The sequence below is a fragment of the Puntigrus tetrazona genome, chromosome 6 (genome assembly GCF_018831695.1).
Source record: "Puntigrus tetrazona isolate hp1 chromosome 6, ASM1883169v1, whole genome shotgun sequence".
NCBI classification, from domain to species: Eukaryota; Metazoa; Chordata; class Actinopteri; order Cypriniformes; family Cyprinidae; genus Puntigrus; species Puntigrus tetrazona.
This window is the reverse complement of record NC_056704.1, coordinates 20350292-20362591: the sequence shown is the minus strand read 5'-3', so window position 1 is coordinate 20362591 and position 12300 is coordinate 20350292.

Genomic DNA, 12300 nt, shown 5'->3' with positions numbered 1-12300 from the left:
GTATAACATTTTTTTAATATGCTGCAGCTCTTTCTGTCTGCAGTCTATCTATAATTTATGCGATAGCAAGGGCTGGAAACTAAGTAAAGATTAAAATCTCATAGACGCATGTGTTAAACTAACACTGCAGCTGCTAATGTTGCTAAATTTATCATTACTCCTCATTTAAATTCTCTATCAAAACTGAGGACTGTCTATTAATTGAAATGATGAGAGGCAAACCCTTAGACTCCCAAAAGATATTTACAAGTGTGGTAGTAAGCGTTATTTGAAATTGCTGCACTTTTTTCAACTATGCAACACGCTACAGACGATTTTTACAAAGTTATGTTCAAATCAGCACATTTTATCAGTTCAACAATCAAGAGTTTGTCTGATCATCAAAACAGATTGGGAAAAACTAAGGATTACATCACTTGCTCACGCAGTGGATCATCTGCAAATGGGTGCCTAAACAGTGTCTAAACAGTTGATAAAAAAACACATCACATTAATCCACATGACTCTAGTCCATCAGTTAACATCTTATGATATGAATAGCTGTGTGTTTGTAAAAAAAAATAAAAATAATTGATGGACTGGGTGTGAATTAATTGTATATTATTATATTGTTTTTATCAGATGTATGGACTCTCATTCTAATGACACCCATTCACTGCAGAAGATTTGTTGGTGAGCAAGTGATGTAATGTTAAATTTCTCAAAATCTGTTCTGATTACAAAAACAAACAAAAAAAAAATGCAACAACTACATCTTAAATGGCCTGAGGGTGAGTACATTTTCTGAAAGTGTAGCGTTTTAGTGAACTACTCCCAACACTGACATCTCAGCATCTGACATTATGTCTCAAGTTTGGTTATTTTTTTTAACACTTAATAATGAATTGTGTGCAAAACATCAAGAATGTCACAGTAAGACAGAGATGTCACAAACCTTCACCAAAGAAAGTCAAATGTATGGAATACTTTAGCAGGCCACAACTAAAAATCACCCTCTCCCCTGGGCCCAAAGAAAAGTCATACTATGTGAACCCTGGCCTTGAGCACAAAACTAAACTACTGCCTGAAGGCTAGAACAGTCCTTACCTCAAGTGTGAAAGACAGCACAACATCAGACTTGGACAGCTGGTTTTCATCTTCCTGTCCCATATCAATGATGGAGGTGTTATGCCCCCTCTTTAGCTTCTGCAGTTTGAACTCTCCTCCCTTTGAAACCGGCATGCTCTCCAGGTTAGCCATCAGCTGGTTCACTGAGCTCTTCAGCTCCTCGATATACATAGCCTCCATCTCCTTCGACACAAACTTGGGGAATTTGCCGGCCTGTGTTTTTTTAAGAAATGGCAAATGAGAAAATTGTAATATTTTCATTATTCCATTTAACAATTTTAAAATATCACTGATTGTTAAAATCAGCTTTTTTTTTTGTCAGCTTGTATGGAAGACGGCTTAACTGAACATAATGCAAAATGTCAAGTTGACCCAAAAGGTTTTCATTATGGAACAAGTCCTACTTGGCAAAATTCTAGTTGGTTTTAAATTATAAAATGAATGTGGGTGCATAAACTGAATTGGCTGAGTTGCAATGGAATTGATGCCAGTTCTGCTTACTGCATGTCCGAGCATCTCCGTCCACGTGTAAGTGATCAAATGATGAGACTTACCCGGCAATCTGATCAGCCATCTGCAGACGCCCATCCAGTTCTCTCCTGATCTGAGCTGCTTGCTCGTCCAGATTATCCAACTGCAACCAGACACACACACACACACAAAAGTAATATTGGTCACCATCAGCCCACACTAATACCAACCTATACATCTTCAGAAGGCAGCTAATCAAGTCTGACCCTGTTACAGCTTTCCTGCACCACATATGTGACATAATTGGGGTCACCGAGGTCAGATTGAAAAGATAAATGTCCACACACATCCTGAAAGCAGAAATACAACTGTTCCTTATTACTTTAAGTGATTAAAACTCAAAGAAGTCATTTTTATTCATTAAATAAATCTGACATAATCAAACATGAACGTTGCATCTGATTAGAACGTTAACTTTATAAACAATAACAATAAATAAAGCCTTGGCAAAAAAATAGATTAATATGGTGTGTGACAATTATTTAAACTGAAACTCAAAAAAAAGTAAACCTAAATACTAATGACAAATACTAATTTACTAAAACGAAAGCCAACAAAAAACCCTTAACATTTATAATTTGTGATTTTTCAATAATTCAACTCTTAAAAATAAAATAATAGCAAATAAAACCAAAACAAAACTGAAACAAAATCAAACAAAAAATATTGCTCTGACAACTAATTGAACAAAGTATAAGATTAAGTAAAAAAACTTTCGTGATTAAACGAAAAGGTCATTTAATATCTGTCATAAAACAACTTTTCAACTTTACAACTGATGTATGCTAAAATCAATACCTTTATATATTCCTTTGCCCTCAAATCCCACAGAATTCTGTGACCTACACACAGCATCAATAAAAATCTAATATATTCCATCTGTAACCAATTTTTGCACTCCTCAAATATACAGCTCCTCATACATAAATACATAGCTATAAATCCTGTTCTAAAGCATAAACTATATCACACCCCACAAGGACTCCGGGAAGATGGAAAACCCTACGGAGAGGGGAAAAATCTGATGTGCTGGAATAGGAAATAATCTCTTCACCCCGATAACTCTGCTGCACGTGTGTGGGCGTGCGAGCGTGTCACTGTCTGTTTGTGTGTTATGACATCTGAAGCCTCCCCATCCAAAACCATCACTTCCTGTCTATGTCACTCTCCCACTCCTGTCCACACAGAATCCACGGGCGACAGCACCAAGGCAACCCTTGCCATGGCGACAGTCAGTCTGGAGTGGAAACCCTGTCACAAGGGGCAGAGTTGAGTCCTCGTCCCCAGAGCCCTGTCTATCTTCTGCCCTGCTCTCCAGAGGCTGTGTTCTAATTAAGCATGGCTCAGCAAATACATGAACCCTCTGTGTGCGCAATTGTGCTAGTGCGGCCCTTGGAATAGAAGAAGTGCATATTTGGAGCAGAATTCTCCACCGCATTGTGTTCGACTAAAAGCTTTTGTTTAAATTATTGATCATCAAAACCCTTTGGTCTTCAAAAGTCTGCATATAGGTTTCTCTGAAGCTAAAAATGCCAGAGTGAACTCTGATTGCACATTGGAAGGACTACAATGACCTAATGACCTGTTTTATGATGGCATTGTTCTCCAGGCCTGGCTGGGAAGAGCATCATTTTTGGAAACAGGCAACCTCTGCTCTCGGTTTATGCAAAATGAGCATCTCTCGTGGTTTCGGAGCATTTCGTGCACGTAGCTAACAAATAATCCATTGTAAATAATTTAAGGAGACATCTGTAAACACGACTGAAATGCTGGTCAGGAATCGCCTGGTAGATCCAAGTACAAACAAGGTGGTAAAGCTCAATTTCATCATTTATTCTGCACGCTTCTGTTCTGTTCGAGGTAAACGGCTCTTTCATCAGAAGCCTAGTCTTAATAATAGATGGCAAACACAACATGGAGGTTGGGTGTCTGTGCAGAGTTCATCGTTAGTTTATTTACCTCAGTTCTTCATTTAGCAGCTGTAACTGGTAATGTTATAGGCATGTGTTTAACTTTAACTCATAGGGTGTGTGACATTTCACATCAAAGCGTATTAAAGCAACAACCCATGGGAAGTCATGCATTATATTGATTTTACACTAATAAAAGGGTGTTGTTAAAGCAGTCATCCTTGGCCTTGCTAAAAACACTGTAATGCACAGCTTCGAGTACATTATTACTTTGATACAAAAAGAAATATAAAATACAGCGATGTTTAATAAGTTCATATACATGGGGTTATATGGGAATATACGTGGCGAGAAATATTTAATAGTAATTAATCACACATAAAATTAAAGTAGGAAACTATACAAAATAAACTAAATTCAAATATATTTTCCTTAATAGTTAAACAATTATATATTACTACCTTTCACTCAAGGATTATATGGATTGTTTATGGAAAGAATGTTTAACGGGACGTTTAGCAGAATTAAAATTCAAGGAGGTAAATACTTTGTGAAGGCACTGTAATTAAAGTCCTCTTTCCTTCTTGTTATTCTCTGTTGCAAGCTGTAAACTGAAAATTCCTGGCCTGGTATAATCACCAGCTCCAGACATCTTCAGCATTCGACTGCTTTTTGTTTAGTCTGGACCCTTTAATTTAAAAGACACTATAAATCCCTGCTGGCTTGATGTACAGCAGCCAGCGTAACAGGCACAGGGTTCGAACGATAATGTTCGCTTCGTGCCGTGATCTGATGGAGTTAGACGGCATCTCAGCAGAGGAGCTCCCGACAGCTGTTGCCCCGACAGTGAGTGAAACTCAGAGACTCACAGCATCAATAATGCATTCACACATTTAGATTTGCTGATGGCAGACTGTGTTCTCAACCTTGCTCGCTTCTTCCTCCTCTCTCTTCTCGCCCGATTTCTGCTGTCACCACACTCCTTCACAGCATCTCTCTCAACCACCTCTCCACCTGTCTTGATTCTCTCTCTCTTCCTTCAAGGCTCTCTGCTGCATGCGGAGAGTGACATCTGTGACATTGTGTGAAGTAATAGGGCAGACAGCACAAGATTGAGTCATGTGACTAAACCCTACAGCGTGACCTTCGGCTGTCCACTGATATATTCGAAAGTCTGAACATCTTGGCTACTGTATTATTGATCTACTGGCCAATCTAGCAGATAGGAAGTGACAGAGGTTTGTGTGTGTGTGTGTGTGTGTGTGTGTGCGCGCGTGCATGGGTGGGGTAAGATTAGAAAACATGTTGCAATGGTCAGCAAAAGCAGAGTATTAAGACACACACCAAAGAAGAAGAAAAAGGAAGGATTTGTAAGGCCATTTTACACAGTACACTGTTACAAAGTGTTTTCGGTTCATTTTCAATGGGACAGAGGCGGCAGAACGGAGGCGGCAATGAATGCAACACTGGTTGCCATGCTTGTGCTCAAAAATCCTGATTCATTGTGCATGTGGAAAGATTAAAAAAGAAGACATTTAAAGGTTATATATATATTTTCCATTGCTTTTCCATTGCTTATTCACTATATACATTTTTTGTTGTCAAACATTGCTTTTGCTGATTTTCCTGAGTTATATAAACCTTAAAAAATGATTAGTATCTGGTCTTTTTCCCAATCAAATTTATTTAGGCTGATTTTTGTTTGTGCTTAGCCTTTTATGGAAAAAATAACATATTTTATGACAAATAATTAAATCAATCAGCTGCTTTACAGCTACACGATGCAAGTCTAAAAATAATGGTGCATTATTATTTTATACAGAGCCTTGTACAGGATATAGGAGGAAAAAACTGATTAAATTGAGCAAGCAAGTGTTTTCCCCTCGATTTATAAATTATCTAAATAATAAATGAATTAGTAAATCGTGCACACAATTTACCAAATCGAGAGAACAAAAATAAATCGTGTGCATGGTTTATTTTTTATCCTGCAAATCACTGTCATTTTATAATTTCTAACATAAATATTAAGATAATCATTAGCTCACTTCGTATAAATGATAATGCATTTGAATCCATTCAAATATATGCTTCTTTTTAAAAAGTAAATTACAAATTTGTACAAATTATTCAACTAAATTTTTACATTTATACAAAAATGTATAGAATGCTTGAATATACTTAGAAAACAATTTAGATGCAAAGCACTGGAATATAATATTCACCCATTCATAAATGCACCATGCTTTGTTGAGCATGCAGTAGTGGGTATTATTTTATGTCCAACATTATATATTCGGAAAGCTAAAAATATATCTAAAAAAACACTTTACTGCCTACCATGCACGGTATAAAATGCCCTTAAGACAAAAAGAGAAGTAGGAAGTGAAAGACAGAAAAGTAAAGAGACAGGCAGACAGAAATATGCTCTTAAATGACTGATGGTTTCCTTTTACTAGTTAAGAGTCAAATATGCCAGAGTTCATCATGTACTATGAAATAATGAAAGGACAGAACAGCAGAACTGTTCTTTTAAAAGGGCAGAGGCAGCCAGATTCTTTTTGAAGGGCTGTTAAGAAAAAGACAACCAATTATGCACATTATTATATAGAACAAATGCATTGTTTCAGCACACGATAGCATAAAAATGTGAATGATCATTTGCAGTATGTGTGTGTGCAGCAACCCTGCTGGTTCATTCTGAGCTGTTGATTAGTGGAGCACATAATCAGCTCCTGTCACCGCAGCAATGAACCAACCTTCTCTCTCTTACTCTATTTCTTTGTTACTGTTACCAGACATACATTAAGAAACAGCTTTTGCTGTTGGGTCAGCTGGACTGATATGGGTTGTATCAACTTTTCCAATTACTCCTGAGGAGATGAACAGGAGCTTTAAATGCAAAGCAATGGAGCTGACAAATTAAAAAGAGCCTTTAAAGAGAGAGACTGAGAGGAAGAAATAGAGAGATAGAGGTTGTCTGACAAAGCAGAATATCACTGCCAGTTTTCATATGCACACAACAATTACTGTATGTAGGCTTGGCAAAGACAACATACTGCTATTGTAGGAAACTTATGTTAGGGTTTTTAAATGTGCTGCCAGTGTTTCATCATCTCGCATTGGCTCATTTACTGTAAATCAAGCTGTTCTGTTTTATTCACAATAAGAGTATTATTGCAATAAACGTTTAATCTTTGTATTTATTAATAATCATAATAATCCTATGGCAATGGCAATGTTATCGATGAAAAAATGGAAAGACATTTTGTTCTCTTTCAATTCAGGATTACTAAGGTTTCAGTTAGTTTTAAGGTTATAAAGCATGCAATTCACGCTATTAAAAATTACTCTAATTTTCTAACTTATAAACACTAAGCTAATTTTTAAGTTTAGGTATTGGGTAGATTAGGGATGTAAAATATGGTCATGCAGAAAATGGTATGGCTTTATAAGTACTAATAAACAGTCAATATGTTATAAATAGGCATTCTAATAAGCAACTAGTTAATAGTAAGAACAGGTTACCACTAGAACATTAATGTGAACAATTTTTCTCAAATTGTCTAACACTAATAGGATGGTTCAGACTCACAATGAGTCCTCCAAAATTAGGATTTTTTCATAACAAAAATACATATTGTTTTTCTCAATATCATGCAGGCCTTACTACCTGGAGTATCAATCTATTTAGACTGAAAATACCCTCAAACAATTCTTTACATACATTTTGTACCTGTCAGAGAAGCTAGCATTCAAAGCTACACATCCTCTAACAACAAAGAACAGACAACAATGAGAGAGAAGAAAACAGGAAAGGCTGAATGAATCTATTCAGTAATTCAATGAGGAGGCTCTTGAGAGCACCAGAGGTGTGCATCACAGAGAGAATCTATTTGTGACTGGAGGGAGATGGCGTGAATGGACAAGTTTATGAGCTAGCACTAACTACAGCGCAGAGAACATTCCCTGTTTTCTATTATCTTGAAGAGATTTAACTTGACTTGAAGCAATAACATTGAAAAGTAATCCGAAAAATATACTTCATGCCTGAATCCCATCACGTTACCCTGAAATGCAGTTGTATGTTATCTGTATGACTATTAGAAATGCTGCATTAGAGGAAGATGTGTTGACTTTGCTTTCAGTCGCTATGGCACGGCAAACACTAAATCGCCGCCTCCGTTGCTTTGTTTGCAAACAATATTTGCGAAACACTCTCCCGCCACAACTGCCGCCATACGGTTCATTAACCATTACATGGTGAAATAATCAGAAAGCAATCCTACACTCATACTCATCCATCCTTATTTGACAGGTTTCCTGTAAAGGTTTCTCTGTTTATTAATGCACAAATGGCTGATAATAACCCACACTTTGAGATGGTTCAGTACCTCTACATTCAAATGGCCTGGAATATTGGCTGCGAAATAAGCAGTGAATACATACAGTGTCCCAAATAGCATCAGGTCTAGTACAATCTGTTTGCAGATGTCACTTTATTGTTAACGTTAATAATACTTGAGCGTTTTAAAAGTACTCTTTAGGTTTGCTGTTTGTATGGCTTCAGCTCTAAAAAATGTAAAAGCAGAGCCAGAGGAAAGGCTGGCCGTGAAAGAAATAACGTAATGAATCGTTTGTTTTATTTGTGATGATGGGTATGTGTATGTGCAGGGCAGTCAACAGCACAGTTGCTCCAGCTGAATCCACAGAGCGCCAGACAATTTTTGCCAATTATGTGTGATTGTGCTTTCATTAAATACACTGCAGGTGGTGTATGAAGCATCTTTTGGCAGCCAAGAGAAGCGCCTCTACACATGGCCTTGCGACCCACACACAACAGAGTCCTTCCTGAAGATAAAGGGAAAGAGAGCAAGAGAGGTTTTTCGTTGCACTCTGCAAAAACGAAATATGCTTGGTTTGATGTGGAAGCGGCCCGATCGATTCTTGTTTACTGTGTAAATAAACTCACGGTAAACACGTTTTGATCCCGACTTGGAAATCTGACCAATTTCTTGCCATGAGATCAGCTGAAAGTACAAGTTGTAACATTTCTGGAAATCATCAAACATGAGTAACCTTTCACTAAATTCGTTTTCAAAGCTAGTATAAATCAATGCTGATTGACCAGCTAATTGATGATCTCCCAAAGCAATTACGAGGGCTTTTTGATCATAAAAAGCGTTGATCTTGCCAACAGGATGATATGACATCCTAGCCTCTGAGTCATTTCAGGTAATGCAGCGACTATGATCTATTCAAAATGGGTTTAAAATAGCTCTTTTAGCTGTGTCATGGGTTCTCCATCTACTCCAGAAAGCATATACCTTGGAGGCTTCTCTAAAATAATCTTATAAGCCAAAATCTTGAAACTATAGTTTTATGACCCTTTCTTTTTGTATCCATTAAGCCTAACAATGAATTTGAAATCAAAAGTTTGAGGTCAGTTTTTAATGTTTTTAATGAAAACACTCTTATTTTTGCCAAAGCAGTATTTATTTAAATAAAAGTCTTTATTGTGAAATATTATATATCTGTTTCCTATTTTAATATATAGAATTAAATGTAATTTATTCCTGTAATAGATACGCTAAATATTTTTGTGAAAAATCATACATTTTGAGGATTCTTTTGATGAACAGAATGTTTCAAAAAGAACAGTATTAATTTGGAAACTGATTGTTTTTTTCTGTAATGATGTAGAAGTACTTATGATCAGGCAACTTAATGCATCAACCCTGAATAAAGCACTGATTTCTTTCTCCCCAAAATAAATAAATAAATCTGACCTCAAACGTTTGAAGAATATATATTTGTCCCAAAATACTCATCAAAATGCCAGCATTATTTTCGTTCTTTTACTTTTCATTCCTCAGAAAAAGAAAATCACGCCCAGGATTGAAAATCGCATACGAGTCTGAGTAAGCGCTGACAGAACTTTCAACTATTTCTGTAAGTGCATGTACCATCTGCATTCGACGATATAAAAAGTGCCTATGAGCTGGCAGAAAATCAGAGGCAAAACATTGTTTTGTTTGTCACGGAAACAGTGCTTGCAGGTATACTTGTCACACAGAAATGGTGAAAAATGTTAGTTGTGGGGCTTGTTTGTCGGCAGATGCAGCAGATTTTGCCCCTACCAGCACTGTGATGTTTTGACTACACTGACATGAGCAGCTGCCAGGACTGAGGAGATTTTATGCTGAACTTCCCTCCTGCTTGTTCGCTCCCTTGCTTGCTGTTTGTCCATCCATCCCGAAAGACATGCTTACCAGTTGATATATTATGCGATTTCTTTTCCGTCCGTTTCCCTGAAGCATTTTTTCAGCTGTGTTACAGATCTAAGTGCTTTCAGCGGATGCCTTCTTGGCCATATTTACAAACTGGGATGTTTAATTAGAATGAGAGAATAAACTTAGTCTCCAAGTAAATGCTCTGTAACATCCCATCTGAGCAATATAAAGATCCATTAAGAACAAAAATTGTGCTAACACAGATTTTCTGTCACTTTAGCTGTGTTCTTTGGCTTTCTGAGTGACAAACATTGGGAGACAGTATGCTAATTCCACACCCTGAAGTCTGGAGCTAGCAGGAAAAGTGGAAAGGAAAAGTGGGTTAGCCATCTTCAAAGCACATTTGAAAGACTGAGATTTTAATACTTGAGTTTCAGATGAGATCTCTCTCTCAGTATAAGCTGAGAAAAGAGCTAAAATATGAAAACTATCACAGCAAATCTTTTAATTTTTAAGCCCAGTGCTTTTCATACACAGATGTACCTTTTGACTTAATACCTTTTTAAAGTTGCTGTCCTAAGGTGTGTGTATTTTATTCAGCGTTAAAAACATTCTATAAACTTGTGAAGAGACACGGTCCCTAATAACTTCCCGAATACCTGAAAGAATGCAGTGAAAACTTCAGAACAGGCCATTTTGGACATCTACAAGTACACATGCACTCTCTTCATCCTCAAATGACATTAATTTCTGTACTCCTAGACAAACATCATGCTGTGCCAGCACTGAAGTCTCTACTGTAAAGGCAGGGGATTTCATTGGCTATAAACTCAAAGAACAATAAAAACCAAAAGCCCGTCCTTCGCTTGAGAAAGAACAAATTATCTTAGATCAAAAAATGTTATATTTGTTTGAAGTATCCATGAGGATTTTGCCTTACTTAGATCTACCGTTACAATGAGGATCTTACCGTAACATTACATTGCGAACACTAGGGGATGTTAACTTGATGTATGTATTTGCATTCCAAAGTAGATTAAGTGCAACCACTTGGAAGACAAACGCCCAAGGGTCTTGATATGCATTGCAACAGCCAAGACATCATTCTGGACCAACAATTTAAACAACAGCAGAAGATGCTAAAACATGAATGGTTGTACAAACAAATCTCCAGTCTACCCAAAATGTTTTATATAACCAAATAATGTATATCTACTGAGTCAAACAGTTCCTTTCATGAAATTTCCCACCTACCTGGCAAGCCTGGTACAACAGCTGGTGCTCAAACTGCTTGATCCCCAGGATCTGCTGGAACATCTCGTGAGCTGGTCTTTGCTCAGGATAGGCTCGGGCGGCGTGGCTGTCATGCGCTGCTATTGCCTTGCGTGGGTCCTCGTCTCCACGGTAGGTGTGTCAAACTTAGTGCATCCAGGAGCTCAGGACAGTCTCGCGCTCCAGGTACCGATCTCTGGCAAGCTCCGGACACGTTTCTCGATGTTGCACGGCAGACACCTCGCGACAGTCCAGGCGGATAAACCTTCCTCCTGTTTGGACCATCTTAGCAACCTGATCGCTCTTCAGAAAAACCTGCAGTTCACATAGACAAGGAGAGAGAGGCAAAATAATGCTGTACATATTTATAATGGGAGTTTTGTAAACTTACACTCAAGAACATATGATATATACTACCTAGATAATGACATAGCCACAATACATTTTATTAACGCATATATGTTTTAAATTATACTTATAAATGCATTTACATCATTTGCAATTACACTAATTTTACATATCTCAATAGCAGCAAAAGAAGTGTTTTGCAAGTCAATATAGACACTTCTAACTACATTAGCCTTATTTTGATATAACTACATAGTAAACCAAACTAATATAAAGTGAGACCAAAAATTATTCTTAGAAAATTATATTAAAAAAATTACACAGGTTTTCCTGTTTCATATCGAGACAGACACTCACCAAGTCATTTGATTGGGCATTTTAAAGGTGATGTGCAGATAAAACCAGGAAAACAGTTATCACCCTTCCAGAAGTTTCACTTGGGTAGCAGAAAACATTCAACTCTGTTTCAATGCACTCCCAATCTGCCAGAGAAATTATGCCTCAGTGCTCCTTTAATATTCTAATAAACGATAGATACAACATCATCTACAGTGATATACTGCAGTAATATAACCAACGCCATTAAAAGCCATGAGGAAAGCAATGGTAACTGTAAAGGAATTTCAGCTTTGAAATGATAGGATCAGTGTGGGCTAAAAAAGCGTTGCGATCTCTGGGTTCTCATTCATAAGATTATTCCAGAAGATATTTTCTAATTCAAACTGGAATAACGGGGAGAGAACATTGGCTGATTTTATTTAACTTAGTCAACCAAAATGGCTATTGAGTTCAACTGCCTCCTCTTTTCTATTCGCAATGTTAAATCCTGGTTTTATAGAGGTGCGAGTAAAACGCTGATTGTTTTCTCCCAACAATTGGAGTGCTTGGCAGCTGCTTTT